This window comes from Ictidomys tridecemlineatus, chromosome X, assembly GCF_052094955.1.
Source record: "Ictidomys tridecemlineatus isolate mIctTri1 chromosome X, mIctTri1.hap1, whole genome shotgun sequence".
NCBI classification, from domain to species: domain Eukaryota; kingdom Metazoa; phylum Chordata; class Mammalia; order Rodentia; family Sciuridae; genus Ictidomys; species Ictidomys tridecemlineatus.
In genome coordinates, this window is record NC_135493.1 from 99,538,611 (window position 1) to 99,565,831 (window position 27,221).

Below are 27,221 nucleotides of genomic sequence, written 5' to 3' on the forward strand. Positions count from 1 at the left end.
TGTAGTTGGACATAATACCTTAATATAATTTATTTTTATGTGGTGCTAGGGATAGAACCCAGGGTTTCACAGGTTCTAGGCGAGTGCTCTACCGCTGAGCTACAATCCCAGCTCTGAATACTATTCTTGATTTGTTATTGCTGTCAATACTTTGGCTGAAGGATCTCAACAATCAAAATGGACTTTATATTAATGTTTATGAGAATTTTTAGATGTATCCAGCAGATTTCCTACAAAATTGTAGGCGTTAGAGTTTGTTTTTTATAGCAAGTCATAATCATCCTCTAAAACCTGAGGCCAAGAGTACAAATTCCCAACTATTCCAGAGACCAAGAGTTGCAAAGCCAAAGGACATCTAAGCATTGAAAGTTTCTGTGTGCAATCTTTGAAGAAACCATCTCATCATGAAAATATAGGCAAACTCAAAAATTTTTATTACTTTTGAAATACATAAATTTTATTTAGGTTTCGGGTTACTTAAGAGATAACTAACCCTTTCTTATAATAATGAAGAAAAATGTTAGTTGGAATACTTAAAATGAAGAAATTGAACAAAAATTATGTCTGATATCACAATAAGGTAGACTATATTAACCCCCTATCAAATCTGGAGATTATTGTGAAAAAATACTTAAGCAAATATTTAGTTCAAAATATCATCTTAGAAATATAGCACAGATGTTGAACAAAGGGTGAGAGATGATTCATTCGATAAATATGAATAAAAGTCAATGAAAAGAAGCAATATTCATACCAAAAAAACAGTATTCTATATAAGAAACAATTACTGTTATGAGAAACAGAGGGTCCCGAACCCCCCAGAATATACCTGCCCTAATACTTATACCTTGATATTCAATCCCTAATTCCTTGCAGTGAAAAAGAGACTTTACACATGTGACCAACATTAAGGATCTCAAAGGGAGATAATTCTGGATGATCCAATAGATAATCTAGAAGAGTCCTAAAAACCTGACAATTATTACTATCTATAGTCAGATGGAGATGTGATAATACAAGGATCAAAGAGATACAACATTACTGGTTTTAAAGATGTTGGGAGAGAGTCTTTAGTCAAGAAATACGGGTGGCTTCTGGAATCTGAAAAAATATAGTAGAAAAAAATCTGATTTTTCCTTAATGCCTACAAGAAGGATCAGATTTAATTTAAGTCTACTGGGACTTGTGTGAGTGTTCTAACTTACAGAGCTGTGTAATAATGAATGTGTATCATTTAAGCCACTAGTTTCAACAGCAATAGAAAACAAATACAGATTTCTATAATATTACAGCGAATAGTCAACAGATAATACACAACTCTTTTTTTTTTTGGTACTGGGGATTGAAAACAGGGGTGCTTAACACCTTATGATCCTCCTGCCTTAGCCTGCAGAGTAGCTAGAATTATAGGCATTGGCCACCATGTCCAGCAAAACTCTTAATGTTTATGTACCAAACAAAGAAGAATGAAGTTAGGCATGGTGGTGCATGCCTATAATCCCAGCAACTCAGGAGGCTGAGTCAGATTGATCCCAAGTTTGAGCTTTCCTTGGGCAACTTAGTGAGATCCTGTCTCAAAAAAAAAATGGAAAAAAAGAATAGTGTTACCTTAGATTTGGTAAAGAGAAGTGATGGGAGAGGAGGGGAGGGGATGGGGGGATAGGAAAGATAGTAGAATGAAACAGACATTATTATTACTGTGTGTATATATGTGACTGCATGACCAATATGATTCTGCAACCTGTATACTCAGAAAAATGAGGAATTATATCCCATCTGATTCAAAAGTATGATATATCAATGTCATTGTACTGTCATGTATAACTAATTAAAACAAATTAAAAAATTTAATTAAATGGAAAGGTTCAGAAATATAGCTCAATGGTAAAGTGCACCTATACTGCCCCTCCAAAAAAAAAAAAAGGAAAAATAAGAATAGAAAGAAATAAAAAACATAAAGCACAAATTCTCAACAATTCCAAAATAACAGAAATAATTATTTATAATAATTCAATAATCTGGTTTTTAAAATTTTAATATACTTTCAAAATATGGCTTACAAAGAGCCATGGATTATTTTCGGATAAGCCAAAATGGCTGCTTGGGATTTACATGGTACACTGAAATTTTTCTATGATGAGCAGGATTCTAGAGGGGATTCTCTGTAAGAATTTGTTTTAAATCTCTACTAGAGTATACATCAATCTATTTCATTTGTATAAAGCTTACATACATAAATTTTGACCTTGGCTATAAGCAAAAAATTAAATACATGCTCCTAAATGGAGGTATTAATAAGTCATATTTTCAGACTATATAAAGTCACATGTCAAAAACAAAGATTACAACAATGGCATGATCCTCTGATTATCATTGTTCTCTAGTAGAAAATAATAAACATTCATCAATGTTACTTATGGATTAAAGAGCATATACATTATTTTTGTAATAAAATAATAATGTAAAAACCTACTGGGTTAAAATGGAGGTTCTTTTGTATTTTCTAAGGCTGTATATATATTTGAAATATGCAATTGTACAGTTCATGTGTGATTAAATCTGTCCTTTCTGGGTGATTGGTATTCTCATTTCATTGAGTAGTCCTTTCTTCTCTGAGTATTAATAAATTTTCTCACACAGCACAAGAAATTTCAACCTGATCCATTTCTAATAATCTTATTTGTATGAGGTAGGCATTATATAAGATATTCCTTAGGCTATATACCTTAAAGCTATCACATCAGGAAATATGATTTCACTTTTTCCAAATTCAAAATTGGCTTAAAAATTTAAATATAAAGTAGAAATATTTAAATATATTTGGTATTTCTCATAATTTGGAAGATAATTTTTCTGTCAAAACTTAATTAAAAATTAGTTGCCCAGAAATTAACAATATTTTAATCTTAAATTTCAAGGAGACTGAAATAATAAGACTAATAAAAGAGCTCCTCCTCCCACTCCCAAGTATCCAATATCTGGGAGAAAGTGTGTGATGACCTATACAATGTAGAATTTCCTCAATTCACTCACAAATCACTCATTTATAGAATAAAATCAAAGAGTCAAAGCAGGTTTGCTTCTCCTATGGGCTTTTACAAGGATTCATTTCCTACATAAAAACATTCTTGTGTAGACAACAGGAAAAATCATCAATTATATGTTTGGGATCATTCACCACAATGTAATTTTCAGCAAAGAAGCTAGACACAATAGCCTTGACACTTCTTAGAAATCTGAATGTCTTAAAATCTACACGCTTGGCCTTTTGAGACTTCCAAATAAAGTTTTCTCATTCTAGCAAAAAAGAATAAAATAGCTGTCAAGTTACATCTTACCATCTAGAGAAAGCTGAAAGCAGAGTTTAGTGGTATAAATTAATAGGGATTCATTCACTTTTAAGATTAAAACCTCATTTTATATCAAATGTATTAAATACATAGCTTATAGGCAATGCATCAGATTAATGTGTATTATCCTTTACATTTCAGGAATTTAATTTTCCTGAAAAATATTGCAAATATAAACACTGAAATTTTCTTGCTCAAGACTGTGTCACTTTCCTCAAGCAATCAATGCGGGAAAGCTCAGAATTATTTTCTACTTACATAAGAAAGTACACAAACTTTTAAAAATTGAAAGGATTGTTCTTGAAATTTCTCCTAATTATTTTCCTTTCCTTCTTTTCCCCTTGCCATTGTCCTTGTTCTGAACTATATTAATCTATAAATGGATTGCCATAACAGAATATTAGCTGAGTATTTTTGACTGGTCTTCATTACCTTAAAGGTCATCTCACAGCCACTGATTAATCATCCTTACAATATAAAACAACTTCAGTATAAATGAATCTAATAGAAGACAATTCCAGGAAAATCTCAAATTCTCAGTTACTGAGCATCTTCAACTTGCCTCTGAGTCTTAAATAGCTCAATATCATTTCTGGGGCACAGTAGTAGGTATCATCTTCAATTTACTAAAATGCATGGGGCTACTACTCTCATCAAAGTTTCATATGAAACTGTATTTGGCTTCCTAAGTTAATTAAACCATTCATATATTCTGGCCAACTTCTTTGAGGAATCTCTTCACATACATGTGTGGTTATACCTACAAATACTTAATTTTACATAAAATGTGTGTGTTTGCATATGTTGGTATACACTTTATATATATATATATATTTAAGCTTTTCATATACATGTACTGCTAGAACTACAATTATTTAGTTAATTGTATTGTCATGTAAAACACAAACTTGGTTATAAACATGGAAATTTGTAAATCTTTCAAACAATTTCATGGATCTTACTCTGGTAATAGATATGATGGCTGGGGATCCTGCAGACATTATTGAGAATTTCAGTGCCATGCAGAAAAGTATAAAGACTGAAATACAAAAATAGCCTAAGTCCCTGAAGTCTTAGAAAACAAGATTAGCTCTAGACTCACCACACCACAGTTCTTTTTTATGTTTAAGTCATTCTATTTAGGTTTCTGGTGAGACTCACCATGAGCTACTCCAACCAATCAGGCGCTATAATCTATCTTGCAAAAACATTAGAAACCATTAACAGTCATACAAAATAGCAAACTATATCATAAACATCAATATATTTTGTTAATAGATTAAGAAAATTTATTTTGTGTGAATTAGCTCCTCATTCTCTAGTGAGACTTATATCTCATCTCCCACCTAATCCTCTCTTTATGTGCAAACTTAAATTACTATTTATGAAGTATAATTACAAAAATATATACATTATATATACGCTTTTACTGAAGTTATGCCATATTATGCCAAGTATCCATTAATAATATAGAAAAATACTTCAAATTGTAGGCAAAAATGGAAATAATTATGTTAAAATGGCAAAATCATGACTGATTTTTAATTTTTCCTAAAAAGTGTCTGATATTATCAAAGCTTTCAAATTAAACATTCCAATGGGGAATTGCTGAGAGCCACAGCTGAGTCGGAATGGCCAATAGTATTGGTTGAGAGGCGAGCCATTAAGATGATGCTGGATTGATTCAATTGTATATTAGACCCTTACTGTTCTCGCCTGCTACTTTGGAGTTCTCCTGGGGTTTCCTGGAGAGTTGAAATAAAGTAGTTGCTGTTTGAACCTACAAGGCTTTGTGGCGGCTTGGTTATTCGTGCCCAGCCAGACTGCAGCAGACAATTACTGGACAGTGGCCCTGAACTGCAGTATGAGAGATTTTGTAGCAGCAAAAGACAAATGGAAATCATTAGTACTGCCTCTACCTATTAAAATAGTAAACCAGAAGCAATAATTAATTTTCATTTTTTTTGGTGCAATACAATTACTCATAATGGGATTCATTGTGACATTTGTATACAAACATAACATATTTGATCAATCTCATTCCCCCAGTAGCTCATTCCCCAGTAGCTCCCCTTTCGCTCCCCTCCTCTCTCTCTCTCTCTCTCTCTCTCTATATATATATATAGTAGATGGACACGACACTATTTATTTATTTATTTAATGTGGTGTCAAGGATCAAACCCAGTGCCTCACATGTGCTAATCAAGTGCTGTGCCACTGAGCCATAACCCTGACCTCTTCTATTACTTTTTAAAAATCGGTGTATTATGATAATGCACACAAATAGGATTCACTTATGGTTACTGCATAATTTCATCCCCAAGTAATTCTTCCTTTCCCTTCCCCCCAGGTCTGCTTCCTCTACTCTATCAGTCTCTCTTCGATTTTTTTGAGAACTTTTTTGTTCCTTTCTCTATCACTTTCACATTTGAGGAAAAAAAAATTAAGGGACTACTAATTGACCTCATGACCATGTGAGCAAAAATCATTACCCACTAAGGGGTAATGAGGGATTACCTCATGAGGTCATTAGTTAGTCCCTTAATTTTTTTTTTCTCAATGGAAGGGGGAAAATTTAAAGGAAGTTCTAGTGGCTTCTAGTTTGCTTCATACCATAGCTTAGGAAACTTAGGCTTGGATTCTGCTAGTTTATGGGTATAAGTATTCCAATTATAAATATGCATTCCAGAAGCATGTGAATAACTACAATATGAATTTGAGGACCTCCTGGACCCATTGTGAGTAGTATCTGAATGAAAATTCCATTTATTACCTAACTTCCATAAATTCTAGTCCAACTGGTAGACTATAGTGAAATTTTGGGTCTCCTGCAATTAGGCTCAATTTAGAGCTATATTCAGTAATTGTTAAACATATAGTTATTTACATTTCACCAGTGTGTAGTTGCTCCAGTAAAAGGGACAAGGTAGCAGAGACCCTTCTCAAGGGGATCTAGAATCACTTTTATTCAAAGAGCTGAACTGCTGAGAAAATGAGTTGTTTCAAGAGAAAGTTTGGAGTAAATAGCTTTAAAAACTCTGTTCCTGCCATTGATTCTCATTGTCTTGGGACAATTTTTTTTAATATTTATTTTAAATATTAAAATAAATATTAAAAAAATTTAAAGGTGTAGTTGGACACAACACAATACCTTTATTTTTATGTGGTACTGAGGATTGAACCCAGGCTCTGCCTGTGCTAGGCAAGCACCCTACTGCTGAACCACAATCCCAGCCCATCTTGGAACAATTTTAATACTTCTTCTTCTGAGAAACGACCCACATAAGTAGGTCCACCAATACTAGTGCCTGAAGTATAATATGGGAAAATAAAAAGCCCTGCAGGGATAGGAAGTTGATGAACACAAGTGAAGTCTTTCTACAAACCTTCAGGCTTTCTTTCTTTCACTATGTCCCTAGAAAAACTAGAGTGTGCCTGCTACCAATATTGATTCCTTCTTAGGCTTTAAAGGTAAATGTAATGACTATGCCTCTTACCTGGTGAAAGAGCAACCAAAAAAATTAAGCAATAGTGTCTTGAAGGGACTTCAGTTTCTGAATATGATTAAGTTATTTATGAAAAAATCTTACTGGCACAGAACATCTAAAACAGATTTTGAAAAATAATTCTATTCAAACATACCTTCAAAGGTATCTAATCAGACTACAATTGAACCTCACAGAGCTTGCGGAGTCAAATTCCTTGAAAGAAGGGAAGTGATATACAGAGCAGTGAGCAGATATTCTCTGAGTTTAATTTTCCTATGAATATTTGCCAATTCTTGGCATAGAAGAAGATGCTACAAATCTAGTCAAGTGGTGTTGCTTAGAGGCAGAAATTCCAACAGAGCTTTTATAAATTCTACAAAGCAATAAAGACAAAAATTGAAGTGTGTAGCTGCCAAATTAGCTAGGACTTGATAGACCAACATCTTTAATGAAAAGAAGGGGCAGAATGTAAAGTCAAGTTTCAATTGAGTGTATTTATTATATTTTTAAAATGTTTCAGGGAAAAAAACAAACAAACTAAGATGAAAGCTGCTAAAAGCTAAGGAGTAGAATTTTCAACAATCTGAAGGTTGGGAGACAAAACTAGTGTTTGTTTTTTTCAAGTATTTTTTTGGGGGGGCTGTTAAAAGACCTTTATTTTATTTATTTATATGTGGTGCTTAGAATCGAACCCAGTGTCTCATACATGCCAGGAAAGTGTGCTATCACTGAACCACAGCCATAGCCCTATAACTAGTGTTTTGAATACACAAAGAAAAAGGAGTCCTAGTAAACTCCCTAGGCTCTCATTTGAACTGCAAAATGCCTACTCTTGAGATCAATAACAATCTATATTAAAATAAGTGTATCCTAAAGTTAACCTCTATGGTAATGTTCATTTTCTTAACCTGGGTGTTGATTACATCAGTTTATTCATTTGTTTAAGAAAAATTAATAAAGTTATTACATAATCTACATACTTTTCATTATAGCGTTTTACTTGAAAAAAGATTTTTTTAAGTAATTTAATCATTCATTAGACTTTCTACCTGTAAATCAAGAACCCTCTCATTAGATACACTTAAATGTACAAAAAATAATTTTGGATCTTTGACATCTCCCAAGCCACATTCTTGTATCTCATTATGGAACATGAATCTGATAACCTAGGAAAACACAAACTCAATGACAAAATACTTCAACATTTGCTAATATATATTTTGAAATAAAAACCAAAATGAACAGCACACAGCATCAATACCAGAATTATTTCAAATAACAGTTAAATAATTTTAATCAATTTATATGATGATAAAAATATAAAAGAATAAGCAAATATAAAAAGCAAGCAACTACATGCATCAGGCAAGAAAACCATAGTAGTTAAATAATAATAACCATAACTGGGAAGTGGCATGAGCAACATGGTTGACTAGAGGTGCTAACTATACTTTCCTTCACAAAAAGGCAGTGAAATACACACACACACAAATAATTTTGCATTGGAGTTTTTGAAGCAGAGTTCCAGAGTGCAGTGGGTATATGGCAGAATGTCAATGAGCATGGAAATATGCAATGGCCTTTTTAGGAGATTAGTATAGTAGTTTTCAAGGGCTGGGGAGAAGAGAAAATGTGGAAGTGCAGTTCAAACAGTATAGAGCTTCAGTTATAAAAGATGAGTAAGTTCTAGACATCTCTTGCACAGCACTCTGCATCTAGTCTACTGTCCACTTTCAAAATTTGTTAATAGGGTATATTCATGTTAAGTGTGTTTTATAATAATGAAAAGGAAAATTGGTCTTCAATATATGAAAGGAGAATGTCTATATTCTTGGATAAAGAAAAGAGAAAGTGATATCATGTTAGACAATTTTAGTGAGAATGTAATACCTTTAACCCATGATAAGAGGAATGTTCTAGATTTTTAAATGAGAGCAGTTGTTAAATTTTGCTAATGGGAAACAAATGAAAGATTAAAATGAACACTCCCATTTCCCTAGATAACTATGTAATAGATTGAAGAAAATATGGACACATTGGAAGATAATATGAGATAGTTCAGTAAACAATATTTCAGGCACTAATTAGTAAGATTTAAAATGTTGGAATAATTTTAGATGATAGTGGTTCATGCCAAGAGGAAAATGCTAGGGAAGTAATGAGGTAATGACTCTATAGCTAGTCATAGTGAAAACAAGGTTTATTAAAGCATTAATGAGCAGTACCATAATTAATCATTTCATTATGTGGTTGCAATTTGGAGCAGGAATGACATGAAACATTGTTAGTGCAATTATTCTACTGAGTCAGTTGACAGTAGGCAAGCAAATGATCTGTGAGATATCCAAAACAAACCAAACATTAGATCTTCATATTTCCCAATATGGGAAACCAAGGATGCTAAAATGGAAAACTCATTAGCCAGGAAAGCAGAAGAGGAAAATGTTGACTGCATGCTGTGCTTCAAAGAAGACATAACTGGATTAAAAAAAAATCTGGTACAAAGTAGAAATCCATTTTAAAAGTCAGTATTTACAAATTCAAGAATTTTCAGGTGAGGAAGTGTAATCATTGTCCACCCTGTCTTCACTGGCACAATGTTATAAACAAGCCACACTCTTCATTAGTTGTGAGCTTTATTGTTAAACAATGATTGAATTCGTGAAATAAAAAGCAAGAATGTACTGTATACATCTATAGGAAGAAGGCTCTTAAGAGTTAAACTCGTCCTGACACCGTTTTTTGCCTTTTGGTTTAGGTTCCATGATAAACCAACAATGAGTGGCAGTGTTTTCCCTTGTCATTTCCTTTGTTGCTGTGGGGAATATTGGAGGAGGAGTGCTGTGTGTAAAGGCATGCAATAACATAACTATTTCACTTTTTTTTTCATGTATTTGTGTTCAAGTTTATTCACAATACTGATAAAAATGTCATTATCCTCTTTGCCTTTTTTTTTTAAGTATAGCTACAATCTGAACTGAACTGAAAAGTGTAAGGGAAGGTGGTGATTCAGTCCCATGAAGCTAATATAGTTTTTTAAAACTTTTTTGTGTTTTTTTTTAATTCATTTTTTTTTTTTTTAGTTGTTGCTGATTCACTGATTTAAAAAAAAAAAAAGTTCACAAACTCGACAGAACATTTCTTTGCTGGCTTCATGGCCTGTTCTGTTCTCTTAGGCTCCACATGAGGGCGGGTGGGGCGGGGGTTGGTACCGATGGGGAAGTCAAGGAACCAGGCTGAGTCGACAGTGGCTGCCCCACTGGCAATGGGAGAGCACTCCTGAGGATCTAGGGCACCAGAAGGAGGCGGCATCGGCAGCGGCAGTTGCAGCAGCATTAAGGGTAGCTGATCCAGAGCTGTCATCTACAGTGCCCAGCTCGGGCAACCACGCCATCCTGTTGCTGGTGCTGTCGTGACGGTGCTGCCAGTCCCCGATTTTTGGCAAGTATGGACATCGTGGCTTGGCACTCCTGGCGATGAGTCCTCGCCGGGCATGGGCTGGAGGGCTTGGCTGGCCAGCTCTCTCTCACTTCTTTTTTTTTTTTTCAGCAAAAAGCAGTCAAATTATTTTCTTTCAATTTTAAACACAATTAGCCTTATTAAATGTACTTATATTGGTATCACTGACCAAAATATTAACAAAATTCATAATATTTCCTTTCCATCCACTCATGCTGATGTTAAAGATATTGTTGCTCTAAATCTCTAAGTACTTACAAATGCATAGCTGTGAAATTTCTTCCCAGTGAGAGTTATGATGTTATAAAGCACATAAATCAAATTGTGTTTCACCTTATGTGAGAAATTGCAGGTTTCTTCTCATTCATGATGTTAAAAAATTACATCACAAAATAAAGAACTTGGCACTATATGCCTCTCTTCTAGTTCTTTAAACTCAAAGAAAAAGTGGTAGAAACTATTAACCAAGAAGATATCTACAAATACACAATTTGTAACTATTTTACCTGCTAGAAGATTGCCATGCAGAATTTTTACATTATAAATTAAAAACAAGTTTTATTACATGACTAAAAACTTCCAGTAAAGGGCAATACAATAAAAAATTTGTGGAGAAATATGTTATAACTGTGCTTTTCAGGTTTAAATAATTAGAGTTTTTTCTAGAAGCTAATGAGAGAATTAAAGTAAATAAGTACATGTCACCAAAAACAAAAAGACGCTAAATGGTAAAATTTAACAAAAGATTCATGAAGAAAACTGTTTTTTTCTATTTCGTAGACTCATTATTTCATTCACTACAATGTTATTTATTTACAATTTACAAGATGAAGTTTAAGATCAGGTATTTTCCTAAGAAGAAGACCATAAATATAAGAAAGTTGAGTAAATAAATATATAATTGAGTTAAGTACTGTAATAGAAACAGATAAAGACAAAAAATGTATCAAAATGCAGAAAGAAGGAAACAAAATATATTTAAAATACAAAAAGCATTTTAGTTCATAAAATCTTTTGATTTTGTAGGCTATGAGTTAAAATTATTTTATCAATTTTTATTTCTTATAAAATAATACCAAATCATGAGAAACAGGCATTTTCATAATCATAAGGAAATATAAATAAATATTCAAGCCAAACAGCAATATTTAAAGCCTCATGGAAATGTCAGTATAGAAACAAAATATCATCTGTTCCATTGTTCTTTAAAAAACAATTTCTGTTTTCAAAAAGTCAGGTGAATATTCTAAATGTTAATGTGTATAGACTTTCGAAGTAATGAAATATCAAAAAGAATATGTAAACACAGAAATAGAGAAAATAATTGCAAATGGTCAGGTAGGAGGAGGATTGTCATTACAATAGTAATTTTAAGCAGGAACAAATGAAATCTTCCAGAACCAATGGTCTGATGCTGCAATGATGTTATGGATTAACAATCTTAATGTTTCTAAACACTGAAACCTGGAAACATTTGAATTGTTTTATGAAAGACAAGCAATTATACCCTGCCCACTCTTATCTTCCTGTCTTTATATAAAGAACTAAAATGTACAAAATACAATCATATTCTAATGAATAAGAAGAATTTCAAGGGAAAATGATGATATCTTACTATGTTAATTTACTAGGTATAGCCAATCTTTGTCTATGCATCATAACAAGGACTCTATCTGGAGGATTATAAATGAGCACCTCTGAATAATGAAGACACTAATAAAACATCTACAGGTTGTAACTCCATCTGCTCTTCTGTTCAATTTGCCATGTGAATTAGATGGAAGACTAAGAATCAAGGTGTGATGATGGAAAATTGCTTCAAACCATCCCAGACAGCTCTATAAAATTCTTAACAGCTTCAATTTGTACAATTTTGTATAATATGAAAAAGAAACTTCCAAACAGTAAAGAAAATTAATAATGCATCTTCATGAAGTTTACTTTCCCAAAGAAATTGGTGGCAGGAATTTTTTTTCTAATGAATAAAGCATCTATTACAAACTGAACCTAGATTGACTAAACAGTAAATATAAATGAAAGGAAATAAAACATGATATAGTAATCCCTAATTTTCAAGTAATTCTGGTAGATGCTTTTCTAAGGTTTTCACAGCAAGGACAACGACACATATAAAAATGCTGTTCAAAACTGAATTCATAAATTCAGCAACAAATTTATTTGGGCAACAAGTATGTGTGAGGCAAATAAAGTAGAGGATTACAGGGCTGGGGATGTGGCTCAAGTGGTAGCGCACTGGCCTGGCCTGCCAGGGGTGCTGGGTTCCATCCTTAGCACCACATACAAATAGAATAAAGATGTTCTGTCCACCAAAAACTAAAAAATAAATATTAAAACTCTCTCTCTCTCTCTCTCTCTCTTAAAAAAAGTAGAGGGTTACAAGAATCAACAAAACAAGCACAAATACACAAGGATCTTACATTCCTGTGGAGACAGGTAGACTGTAAATTAAACATATAGGTAAAATGAAGAAGAAATGAAAGAAGTATTAAATTTAGAATAGGGTGATCAGAGAAGTCTTCCTGAAAGGCCATATTTAAGGAAGTAAGGGAGTAAACTATTTTAGAACTAAGCAAAGAGTTGCAGACAGAGGAAGCCAAAAGTACTAAAACCCAGAGTCAATAACATCCCTGATCTGACAGAGTTCAAGGAGACCAGTTTGGTTGGAGAAAGTTAAGTAAGGAGGAGAGGGATAGGAAATGAGATTAAACACATAGTATCTAAACTTTGAGAGACTTCTAAAACCCTGGCAAGGTTTCAGTTTTTTAATTTGAGTAAGATGATAAGTTATAAGTCGTTTATTTAGTTTGCAGAGAAGCCAATTATTTTTAAGGTTTCCATAGAATAACTTTGTACTGAGAGTAAACTGCAGGAAAAAAAAAGTGTAAGCAGAAGTTATTAAATTTTTATTCTGATAATTTTATGTAGCATCAAACATGAATATTACATGAAATACAATTGACAATATTTCTGTGTCATTATGTTAAATTTAAATATGAGATGAAATAACTAATCTTCTAAAGTAGTTTCTTGTGATTTAAATATTACATGTAATAGAATACAACTAATGATTTAAGCTGTTTCACAATATGGAAAATATATGTTATCACAAGTATTGGTTAAATGGCTGGGTATAGAGCTCATTGATAGAGAATATGCTTAGCATGCACAAGGCCCTGGATTCAGTCTCTACTGCCTCTTCTCAGATGTACTAATTAAATTATTTAAAAACACACATATGAATACATACTATTAGGCAAATGGAATAATCCAAGAGAATGATGATGTTGACTCTGTACAGTACTAGTGTCAGAGTTTTCTGACAGATTGGAAATAATGGTATAAGAGAGAAGGATCAAGGATGGCTTAAATTTTAGGGCTAAATAACTATTGGGAAGTAATATGAAGTTGCTATTAACTAATATGGGAGGACTGTATGAGGAACAGTTTAGAAAGGAAAAGATCAAGTGTTCTGCTTTGTACTTGACTTCAATATGCTTGTTAGTTATCTTAGTTCAGGTGATGAAGATTCAGTTGAATATATAAGACTGGTATTCTTGGAAGAGATCAAATTTCCAAGATGGAAGTATAAATATGTAATTGGTGTAAAGATTGTTTTTAAAACAATGAAACTAACTGGAAAATATCAAAGCTCATGGAGGAGCAGATAATGGTGAATAGAAGAAAAGGTCCCAAGGAACTTAATCCTCAGATATACTGCAATTAATGAAGAACATTTAATTTGGGGAAATTTCAATATAGTAACTTCAGGTAACAACAAATACCTTACTCTGATAGAATTATTACATGTGTACATATGTAGAATCACACTGAATATTATTTTAAATAATAATTACTTGAGGATTGGCAGTGTTTCAATACATGTAAAATATGTTCAATGATAATTATTTAAGAACAGCATTTTAAATGCCTGTACATTAAACTTTCTAAATGACACAATTATTTAAGTAAAATCTGTGACATAATTCAGATTTTCAGAGTTCTGATGTTATTTTTCATTCCAAAGTCATATCACATGATTGATTTAAACATGTTCTACCAGTTCCTATGCCTTCTCTCACTCTTCCACACACACTCTATAAATAGCCTATAAATAGATATCTTTGTTTGGCTCACTGGTATATTCTAAGCACCCCTTCCCCCAAATTGCCCAGTACAGAGAAGGCAGAAATAAATATTTCAAAGGAAGGAAGGATATGAGGAGGTTGAATATTTTATCACCTAATTAATTTGGCTGCCTAAGTAATTTTCTTTGCTTTATTCAGAATTCATTTTTGTGTCCTTCCTGAAGCTATTACTTTGAGAAAGGATCTCCCTCAAAGGAAAGGTATTTTCTTCCAATGGTATACGGGGAAAGCCAATATCAAACTTAAAACAGAGGTAAAGAAAACTACCCATCTATTTTGGAAATAGAACTAGTTTAGTGGTTAAACTAAAGTCTGTTATTATCATATTTTTGCAACTAGTAACTGGAGTTGTATCACCAGTGGCCAGGCTGAGGGAATTGACTTATATCTATGTAGTGATCTAAAATAAGCCAAATGATTTCCCAAAGTTTCAAGTTTGTTTCTTTATGGGATGGATGAGATCCTAAACTGAAGTTATGACATTTTCCTTCTACATCCCAACATAATTCATCTCCTTACTCACTGGTTAACATTAATTGCTTCATGCCATTATAACTATTAAAAAAATCCTGAAATTCATATGGAAGAATAAAAATCCCAGAATAGCTAAAGCAATTATAAACAATAAAAGTGATGTGGGAGGCATCACAGTACGTAATTTTAAACTGTATTACAAAGTTACTGTTACAAAAACAGCATGGTATTAGCATAAAAACAGACATGAAGATCACCAGACTAGAATAGAAGTCTTGGTGACAAATTGACATAGATACAGTTACCTGGTCCTTGACAAATATGTCAAAAACTTAAGTTGAAGAAAAGACAGCCTTTTAAACTATTGTTGCTGAGAAAACTAGATATCCATATGTAGAAAACTGAATTTATATGCCTGCCTATCACTCCTCACAAAAAAGAACTCAAAGTAGATCAAAGACCTAGGATTTAGACCAGAAACAGTGACTTCTAGAATAAAACATAAGCTCATCAGTCAAACATATCTATATGGTCCCCAATTTCCTTAACAAGACTCTCAAAGCTCACGACATAAAACCAAAAATCAATAAATGTGACAACTTCAAATTAAAAAACTTCTTCACAATAAATTTAACAAGAGCATAGAGAGACAGACTACAGAATGGGAGAAAATTTTTGCTAACTAGTCTTTCAATAGGGCATTAATATCCAGAATATATAAAGAAGTAAAAAATATTTTAACACCAAAAATCAAATAACTCAATCAATAATTGGACAATTAAACTAAATAGACATTTATCAAAAGAAAAAGAACAAATGACCATCAAATACATAAAACAGTTCAATACCCTTATCCATCAGGGAAATGAAAATCAAAATTACACTGAGGTTTCATCTCACTCCATTTAGAGTGGTAATCATCAAGAATAAAAATAATAAAAAGGAATGGGGGAGAAAAAAGGGGAAGAAAATAGAAAGTACTAGGAATTGAATTGGAACAAATTATATTTCATGCATGGATGCTTATATCAAAATAAACCTCAATATTTTGTATAACTTTAATGCTGGCAAGAATGTGGGGGAAAATGTACAATTATTAATTATTGTTCATACTGCAAATTAGTACAACTATTTCAGAAATCGGTATGAAAATCCATCAAAAGACTAGGAATGGAACCATCATATGATCCAACTATTCTACCCCTTGGTATTTATCCTAAAGTATTAAAATCAGTATACTATAGGGATATCTGCATACCAACTCACAATAATGATTCAATTTATAATAGTGAAGTTATTAAACCATAACTTGATGGATGAATAAAGAGTACATGATATATATGTGTGTATATGTGTGTGTGTGTATGTGTGAATGATGATCAGTCATCAACATGAATGAAATTAAAAGATTTGCCAGTAATTAGAAGGAACTAGAAAACATTATGCTATGAATGGTGAAATAAATAAGCCAGACTCAGAAAGTAAGAGTCAACTGTTTTTCCTTAAATGCATAAGCTAGAGAGAGATAGAGAATCCCATGAAAACAGAAGGGAGAATAATAGAAGAGAGGAAAGGGCAAAGGGAGAGAAAAGAGAGATGAGAAAGGGCAGCAACTGCAGAATAAAATTGACCAGACTTTGCTATGTGCACGTATAAATGTGTCACAATTAATTCCACTATAATATGACAATTCAAAACAAAAAATATAAGAAGCAATATCTGGAGAGGAGAGAGGAAAAAGATCAGGTGAGGAGGAAAAGGGAAAATACTGGGGATTAAATGCAGCAAATTAGGAGATCCAAGATGGCGGAGTAGAGGAGATCCCATTCTGTGTGTGAATCCAAGAGATTGGTTGGATGGTTTCTCCACAGGTGCTCGCCCTGAGGAATTTGTAGCTTCTCGGATTGTGTGACAGGATTGCAGAGTACACCAGAGAATCAAGCACAGCACAGAACACAAGGAAAGCAGAGTCACTCTTTGCTGGCGGGCTCACATATCAGATACAGCTCTAATCTCTAGGGTATATAAAGAGCTCAACAAGATAAGGGCACGCGCGCGCGCACAAACACACACACACACCAAAAAAAAAGTCCAATCAACAAATGGGCCAAGGACCTGAACAGACACTTCTCATAAGAGGATATACAGTCAATCAACAAATATATGAAAAAACGCTCATCCTCTCTAGCTGTTAGAGAAATGCAAATCAAAACTACTCTAAGATACCATCTCACTCCAGTCAGAATGGCAGCTATTATGAAGACAAACAACAACCATTTTTGGTGAGAATGTGGGGAAAATGGTACACTCATCCTTTGCTGGTGGGACTGCAAATTGGTGCAGCCAATTTGGAAAGCAGTATAGAGACTCCTTGGAAATCTGGAAACGGAACCACCATTTGACCCAGCTATTCCTCTTCTCAGACTATACCCAAAGGACCTAAAAGCAGCATACTACAGGGGCACAGCCACATCAATGTTTATAGCAGCACAATTCACAATAGCTAAACTATGGAGCCAACCTAGATGTCCCTCAGTGGATGAATGGATAAAAAAATGTGTCATTTATACACAATGGAATATTACTCAGCACTAAAAAAGAACAAAACAATGGCATTTTCAGGTAAATGGATGGCATTAGAGAAGATTATACTAAGTGAAATTAGCCAATCCCCAAAAAACAAATGCCAAATGTTTTCTCTGATATAAGTGAGGGACCCAAAGTGGGGTATGGAGAGAGAATATGGGAGGAAAATTACTTCTAGAGAGGGAAGAGGGGTGGGAGGGAAAGGAAGGGGAAAGGGGAATAGCAAAGATGGAGGAATGTGATGGTCATCATACAAAATATATGTAAGAAGATTTGAAGTTGGTGTCAACATACTTTATATACAAACAGAGATACGAAAAATTGTGGTATATATGTGTATTAAGAATTGTAATGGAAAAAAGAGTACATGTATAATGGCATAATTTGGCATGAATATACTTTATATACAGAGTTACAAAAACGTGTGCAGTAAATAGGTAATAATGAGTGTAATGCATTCCACTATTTTCATGTGTGAAATAGATAACTCAATAAATAGAAATTTTAAAAATGCATAAAATTATTTGTCAAAATGAACATTAATATCATGTGTAACTATATTGAACTAATTAAAACTTTAAAAAATAAATGTTATGTAGCTCACAGAGTAATGTGAGTCCTCATGACACTTACTGTGGAATTCCAGGTTGTAACAGATCTTCTTTGCAATAGTTTTCTTTTTCTTTTTCTTTTTTTTTTTAAAGAGTGAGTGAGAGAGAGGGGGACAGAGAGAGAGAGAGAGAGAGAGAGAGAGAGAGAGAGAGAGAGAGAGAGAGAGAGAGAATTTTAACATTTATTTATTTTTTCTTAGTTCTCGGCGGACACAACATCTTTGTTGGTATGTGGTGCTGCTGAGGATCGAACCCGGGCCGCACGTATGCTAGGCGAGCGCGCTACCGCTTGAGCCACATCCCCAGCCCCTGCAATAGTTTTCTAAGGCATGTCAAGTTGTTACATGTTTTACAAAAAAGGTAAAAAAAAATTTTTGGATTGCCACTTCAGCAATTCCTACTTCTCTACTTTTCAGACCACTTCTACTGGTACTATTCTTTCCTGGTGTTCATTCCTCTTCTATTTATTTTACAAATCCATGGACTCAAGTTCATATTTTTATTCCACACAGGAGATCTACAAAATATAACAATCTCTAAAATCTTAATGATGTTGTGGGGATATCAACACTGTCACTATCACCACAAACAACAGAAAAAGTGAAAACTGTATACAAAGTATGACTCCTTCCTCTATATATAGGGCAAGAACCTCGACATATATGTCTCTCTAATCTTAATGTTATTTGACACAAAACTGTATAAGACATTTTCTTCATCCACATGATATAAAAGTTTTCAGTCTAAATTTTAGAGTTACAAAGGGGAAAAATGTAATTTATTTTTCAAAATGGAAACACATTTCAAGGTCTTATAAAAATTTCATTTTAAATAGAGATAAAATTCTACTTTTTAATCACCAGTGCTGGGTGTATTGTTTAGTCTTCCCCTCCTTTCTTAATTCAAATGTCTGGTCTAAATCCCCATGTAATGTTTCAGAGTGTCAGTATTTTTAAAGAAATTACCCATATAATTCTCATTTACATGAAATTTGAGAATTACTACCTATTATTGTGCTGAATAGTAGATTCTGTTGCCTGGATTTTCAGAATCCATTAAATGACATACATTTGTATAAATGAAATATTATTCCCCAATCAAAGCATCCCTCAAGTCTTCCTCAAAGTAAATTCTCATTGATGGTGTTTTTTTACCCTAAAACTGATTCTTTCAAGTGCAAGTATCCCTGTCCTCATAATATAAAACTACTTGTAGTATTTGTGTGATAAACAAAAGGGTACAGTTGAGCAGATAGGAGGACTAAATCACTTGCCTCTATTATTGAATATAACCTCTTCTCCTCAAGCTGCACTAAACTTAGATTCCTGAATTCCATGTAGTGCAATGAAAGTAACTGCTATTGTTCTCAAGGGATATTACTTTCCATGAATTCTGCTCCTAGCTAGAACATATAGTGCATGGGTGATTCACTTCCTTATGACTTTCTTTCCTGAGTGTCCTTATAGGGTGATTAGACCCTTGCCAGCTCCATTCCAGGGGTCTTATGTAGATTCCATCCCCTCCTTTCAAAAGCCTGCAAACATTTGAGTCAGAGTTAACTGTATTGTTAATCTATCAGCTTGGAGAATTAGGACAGTTTATTTCTTTTTATTTGTTGTTTTCAAATATACTTTACAGTAGAGTGTATTTTGACATATTATATGTACTTGGAGTACAACTCATTCCAATTAGGATCCCATTCTTGTGGTTGTACATGATGTGAAGTTTCACTAGTCATGTATTCATATATGAACATAGGAAAGTTCTTTCTAATTCTCCTGTCTTTCCTATTCCCATCCCCCTCCCTTCCCTTCATTCCCCTTTGTCTACTCCAGTGAACTTGTATTTTTGCTCTTCCTATTCTCCCTTGTTGTGGATTAGCATCCACATATCAAAGAGAACATTTGGCCTTTGGTTCTTTGGGACTGGTTTATTTCACTTAGCATGACAATGAATGGACAATTACTCATCCATAAAGAAGGATAGTTTGTTTCCACTGTTACTTCATTTGATTCTTGGTTCAGCCTCCAGATTTTCTTTCATTGAACATACAATATGGTTCAAAGAAAAGTCTTTGATATAATCAGTAAGAGTCATCTAACAATTCATTTTCATGACATATAATAGTATTGCTGATTTATCTATATATAAAGGATTTTTTGTGTGCTTTGATAACATGAAAGATTAGTTGAAATTCAACATCAAGAGACTTTAAAAATGATAGCTTTATATCAACATGTGATTTTAAAAATTTTCCCCCAATTATCACCATCTCAATTAAATATATATTTTATTAAAAGTATATAACAGTAAATAAAATATATAATATTAAATAAGTACATATTTTTACTCTTTGAAACTACAGTGATCCTTTAGATAGACATTTTAAATGTTCCTAAATGCATCATCTGAATTTGGTTATTCTAAACATAATTCAAATGACATTCTAGATCAAATCAAATTATTCTCAGATTAGCTTTCTAGAATTGCTTTTTCTCATTAGGAAAACTCCTCTATTTCATTTGTAATTTTAGTTGCCTTGTCTGAAAAATGTCAAAGTGACCTGGCACACTAGGCTACCATATACAATTATGCAAGACATGTCCTACAAAAATCTAGAAGATGTCACTTACATGGACTATCCATTGAATGGAAACACATAAACTTGTGCAACATACACATTACTCAACCAGAGTGATTGCTCTGAAGGTTTTTCAACTAGAATTCTGTGTTATTCTACTATAGTTTGTCAATAAAACTATTATATGTCAAAATGTATCTGAGTTACAGATTAGGTTACTGTATTTCATAGATGAGAATACTGATTTAAATATTTTCATTTTAATACTAATAAATGTACTTATGATCTCATTAAACGTATGTGTTCTTCAAGTCATTTATTAGCTGTTAACAAGAAGTTGCATTTGAGAAGTTTTCCCTCCCTCAATCTCAGAAGAGATTGAGGGAGGGAAAACTATTCAAACACATATTTTCTGTTGAAAAGTCATATTTTGGTTCACACTTGAATTTCCCTGATGATTAGTAATATTGAGCACCCTTTTCTATTCCTGTTGACCATTTATATGTCTTCTTTGAAAAAAATGCTTATTCTAGTCAACTGACCATTTTAAAATCAAGTTATTTGTATATTTTGCTATTATTTGGAAGAGTTATTTTATATTTTATGATATTAATCCCTTATAAGTTATATGTTCCAAAATATTTTTCCCACTCTATAGGTTGAAATTATTGAATTCAAAAATGTTTCCCACACAATTTCCATTTTCAGTTTATTCAATTCAATCCTAACCTAGTTGTTGGTCTTGAAGAGATTATGTAAACATGGATTAATTCTCTTTATTTATCTTATTTTTAAAATTACTTTATATGTTTAGTATAGGTGAATTCCTTTACCTTTTCCACTGCTTTGAATATGTTCAAATCTGTTTTGCCAGATGTACTGTAAAATACATTATATCCTTAATTTATAAAACAATGTTTTTACATCATTTTCTAAATCCTTGATATATGTAAAGAATTTAGAAAGAGAACAATTTATTTCCTTCCAAATAAACATCAATTTTTAATTATCTCTGTAGATCAACAGTATAGCACAGTAATCTAAACATATAAATTATTTATTATGTGATAATTCAGAGCATATGTTTAGTAAACATCATTGGTTAATTAGCATAATGCCAGCACTCAGCAATGCAACATGGCTGAGGGGAAATGGTTTCTAATATTTACAAGTTAAGATTTCCAGCAGTTGTTTATTTTTTATTTTATGCTTTATAGAGTATTTGATAAAACATTCAACAAGCAATTTCTTTTATTTACCATTTTGAAACAAAATAACACTATAGTATATGCATATTCTTTCTTTAAAGAAAATCCATGTGTCTTACTATTTTTGGCCTAATCTTGAGTAAGGAAACAACTGACTGAATTTATATTCTTGTATAATTCAATCTTAAGAAGTCAATATACTTGTTATTGAAAGAGAGTCTGAAAGATCGTAGATTAAATAATGAATGACCATGTGATAGGAAGGAGAACTGGTTATTAAAACTATTTTTATATATGGATCATGTGAGACAGATTGTTCAAAAATAATATGGACAGCATGATTATGGGTTACAAGGCATTTATGTGGACTTATTTCAATAGTATATTATCTAAGTTTTTTTCTGAAAAATCAAGTGGTAGATTTTGATGTATGTTAAGGTTTTTTCAAGCTCTAAAATAATTCTGAAAGAAAAGTTAAGAGAAGAGTAAGAGAGAAATCCAAAACATTAAGGAAATGCAAATTCTACATCTGATTCTTTAAACTTAATAATGTGATCAAACATTCATGAAATTTATTACTTTATTATAAATTATTTAAAATGATTTTGGTTATTCTGACTAATGATTAATATTTATAAAGCAATCATATTGCCTCAAGACCGCTATTGAAGAATAAAACATGTATGCCCTTATTCCACACTAATTAAATAGAAGTTTATTTCTTAGAGTCTCTCAAATTTGCCATTCCTATTCTTACTCTGACTCTTTAAATAAGATTAAAAAATCTTTACACTTTTCCTGAGGATATTACCTAATGAACTGGCCCTAACTTGCATTTTTCTAGAGCTAAAAAGAAATACTCCCTACTTACATTCACTGCTTCCCTTTATACTTTCAAAAAATAGCGGCATGTTAAATTTGTATACTTATTCATTCATGAGTTTTTCCAAAACAGACAAAGAAGCAAATCAAGAAACAAGAATATTGAATGTTTACAACATATCAGGAGCTTAGTTTGTGTTCCTCAGAAGCATCAGTTGATGCAGAGATTCGGGTGTATGTTTTACTGAGGATGCACTCTTGGGAAAAGACTTGTAAGAAGAGTTAAAGAAGCAGCATAATAAAGAGGAAACAGTACATCAAGGATGGAGCATCATCTAAAATCTAGGGTTATCCTAATCTGCTGAAGTAGATCAGGTGCATCTGGTACATAAGTCATACCACAGGACTATCCTAACTTGAGACAAGGTAGGCCAGTTTTATATATTTTTATATCAGTTTATCATCAGCTATTTACAAAGGAGAATGAGTAGGGAAGAGACATGAACGTTCCAATAAAATTTAAGCTACCATCAACTCAGGAATATGCTCTAACAAAAGGTAGATATAAGACATCAATTAGCATCCAACACTGCAGCAGCTGAGATGTACTAGTGTAGTTACACTTTTTCTGAAGAAAAGCACCAAATGGTATCCACTGTAGCCCACCCTTTGCCACTGATACTACACAGTCCATCTGTTTTTCAATTTTAATTTTGCTCCATCTAGGTATATCTGTTAGATTCAAAATTACTGGATATATTTATTTATAAAAGAAATATTAATGGGATAAAATATATACATTATTGTTATAAATGTTCCTGAGCCCATAGTTAATACACATTTTCCTTTCCACCACTCATTCTAGATTTTCCTCATCCTCAATTGGTAATTCTCCTGATTTGGTAACCTCACACCCTATGGGAGAGGGGCAAGCCACTGGTTATTATGTCATTTTTTAAAATTATATGTCCTTTTTAGATATTCATGATATTATGATATTCTTACACCATGGCTGCTACAATTTTCTACGGTGCATGGAAATATCTCAGAGACTTCCAGTGAGTCCCCCAACTGTCTATTATTCCCTGCAAGCACTGCTGTAGGAACAACCCTGTCTCCTGAATTTAGGATATTTATCCTTGCTAGCATGGTAACTACTTTCCTTGACTGCTGGTCTTTTAGCCACAGGAGCCAGAAGTGATCAAGCAAGGATGAGAGCTAAAAGTTGAGACTTAACTATGGTCAGAAATACTCACACTCTGGGAAACTGGACCTTCAAACTAATAATGGTTTTACCTTTTCTATCTGTGAAGACTTTATGTTTAGCTCAACAGCTTATAAATGGGTTTCTTTCTTGCTTAAATTCATGATTAGTCCAATGTTGTAGTGCCTATCCTGAATAAGTTGTTTTAGAATGTGCAACTGATGTTTACCATTTCCCAGGGATGGGTTATTACATTTGATTGATCATATTGGCTGATGAGGTTGATCATATCAGAGCCACCCATTTGATTGTTTTCACTACTGTAGATTTTGGCTCACACATCAAAGAATCAACATGAGTGTTCTCCCATTTACCAAGTAAGTTTATTTTAGTTACACATTTTATGTATAACTAAACACATACATTTTAATTATATATATTTTTAGACAGAGGACATGATCACTCAGTGAGTAGATGGACTTCACCCAGATATCATAGCATCCTATCCTAAAAGGGCTATAAAAGCTTAAAAATATGTCCCAATATTATTTGACACCCCTCTTCAAAAGTCACAGTCTAGTTTTCCCTCCTTTGAATGTGGGCTCTGTTTAGGAAATTGCTTGTAACAAATACAATGTGGTAGAAGTGATGTTGTATAGCTTCTGAGACTACATCGTAAAAGGCATTACCACTTCCACCTTGCTCATTTAGATGACTCTTCCTGGGTAAAGTCAGTCAAGATGTAATAAGGACACTAGTAGTCCTGGATTAGGTCTACCTGGGGAATATTTGAGCCCTCCCCCTGCCCAAACTTCTAGTATCAATGTGCTAGTTATGTGTGTTAGTAACTATCATGGACTGCATGTTTGGTGTGCACCCCCATGCATATATTGAAACCATAACCTCTAGTGGTATAGTATTTGTAAGTGGGGCATTTGGAAGTAAGTGGAAAATGAAGGTAGAGTCCTCAGGATAGAATTAGTGCCCATATAAGAAGAGGCATATAAGAGTAATCTCCCTCCCCGTGATGTGCCAGTAACTTGATCTTAGACTTCCCAGCCTCCAGAACTGGAAGAGGTAAATATTTGTTGTTTGATCTACCTAGTATATGGTATGTTTGTTATAGAATATCAAATGAACTAAGACATTTATCTTAGAATTGGATCCTCTAGATCCAGTTATACCTTGAAATAACAGAAACCTCATAAGAATCCTTAAAAGTATCCACCAAAGCTACTTGAAAATACTTCACTAGCATAAATCATGAAATAATAAATTGTAATTTTAGATTTAAGTCATTGAGTTTTGGGGTGGTTTGCTGGGCAAAAATAGATAATACAGGGGTGTCCAGTAGTAGCACTTTGAGTCATCATTATTATCCGTACTATCATAATATATTCAACCATTCATGAATGATCTTGATAATCACTTTTTTCCAAAGTATAATTGCTTTACTGCATATTCATAGAAAGCATTAGAGAAAGAGTGAAGAAATTGCTAATGAATATACTTACTAATGTAATGGAGAACCATTTTACATAAGGATGCAGTATCTCCCTCAGCAGTGAGTACCAAACTTGATAATTGGTTTAGATCTCTAGAACTAAATTTTTACAAAAAACTATGATTTGGGGGGGGGAAGACAACTGCCTTCAACTCCCCAATAATTTATTCTGGACTTCCTTTTATTGTATATATTAACCATTAATTTCATTGTCTATTGATATACTTCATTACAGGACTATCATTTTCCACTAAATATTTCTTTAGTTACCTTTGATACTGCTGTCTCTTTCATATAGACATTCTTTGCAATAACTGTGTCCTCTGATAACAGTTGAGGACATCAAACTAAAAGGTTCCCATCTTAATTGCTATCAAATAGCTGAATTTTTTTTCAGTATTGGGCACTGAACCCAGGGGCACTTAACCACTGAGCCACATCCACAGCCCCCCACCTTTTTGTATTTTATTTAGAGACAGAGTCCTACTGAGTTGCTTAGGGCCTCACTACATTGCTGAGGCTGGCTTTGAATTCACGATCCTCCTACCTTAGCCTCTCAGGCCACTGAGACTACAGACATGCTCTGCCCAGATTGCTGAATTCTGTAATATAATCTACCTTTAGCCTTGCCCTACAGAAGATGACCAGTAATGAATTTCTCCGCAATGTTCTTGTTCCTATTACTTTGGTCAATGGAGTACACTCTAGGCTTCCCTTAGAAACATAGTCATCTGAAGAGTTTTTCAGCATTAAGGATATCTGTCTATCATACCCACTTCTGAGTCTTTTAATCCTTTAAACCACTGTCTGTAAGAGTACTTTAGTCATGACTGACTACTTCATTGATTGGTGTTCTTAACTTTTTTCCAAGATCCTAAAAGCTATCTCAGCATTATGTTAATACTTCCACTTGGAATTCTTGATAGGGATTTTAAAACCCATAATATGACTGGTTATATATGTACAAAGTATCTATTAACTAACATTATGCTCTGTCCCCTTAATCTAGAAACCTCAGAATTTAGTGACACAAACATCTTCCTTGCTCATTCAGTATATAGTAGCCAGTACCTTCCACATGTAGTTCGTCTCTTCTCTTAGAAAGCCTCACATATCCTCAAACAAGTTTATTTGAATTTGACTCTTGCTACTGTGTATTTTCAGTAGGTAATGATGAAAGAGGCTGAGGGAGGCATACATTTAAGTTCTCTGTGTGGTATTAAACTACACAGGGTAAGTATATGGTAATTTTTAACATGAGGAAGTAGAACAATTTCTAGGCTCACCTAGTACCTATATGTTTTATATTAAGACCCCATACATTAAATCTGATGAAGCTAAAAATGCAACCTCCTCTGAAGTTACATGACTCATAGAAATATGTTCAGAGGTTGATTCTTTGCTCTGTTTTGGGGAAAACAAATGAAGATCTGACTTTCACATTTTCCCCTTGACTTTTAGTGATTAATATTTCTAAGATAGTTATGATGTCTTGTCCAGAAATCATTAGCACACAGAAGCAGCCACACAAGTCTATATTTATGATATTTTCCCTAATACCTGATAAACATCAGAGATAGTTCACCTGCCAGAGTGTTGTTTTCCGTATGTGTGTGTGTGCATGTATATAATCAAAATTTAAACAATTGTATACAATCATAGCATCCAGTGTGTCAAGAGAGAACTATATTCTACCTATAAATAGTGTTTGAGTAGTTTTTACCTGATGGACAGTAAATAATATATCCCACAAATCTTTCTTTGATTC

General features: G+C 33.2%; 1 long non-coding RNA gene across 1 annotated transcript in view; it reads left to right on the forward strand.

Moving 5' to 3' along the window:
* LOC144371782 (uncharacterized) overlaps positions 1 to 20,385 on the forward strand; it is a 311,728-nt gene extending 291,343 nt beyond the window's left edge. The window contains exon 5 of the long non-coding RNA XR_013431894.1: positions 18,335 to 20,385. This is a non-coding gene — a long non-coding RNA (uncharacterized LOC144371782). The remainder of the gene's footprint in view (positions 1 to 18,334) is intronic.
* The last annotated feature ends 6,836 nt before the right edge of the window (positions 20,386 to 27,221 follow it).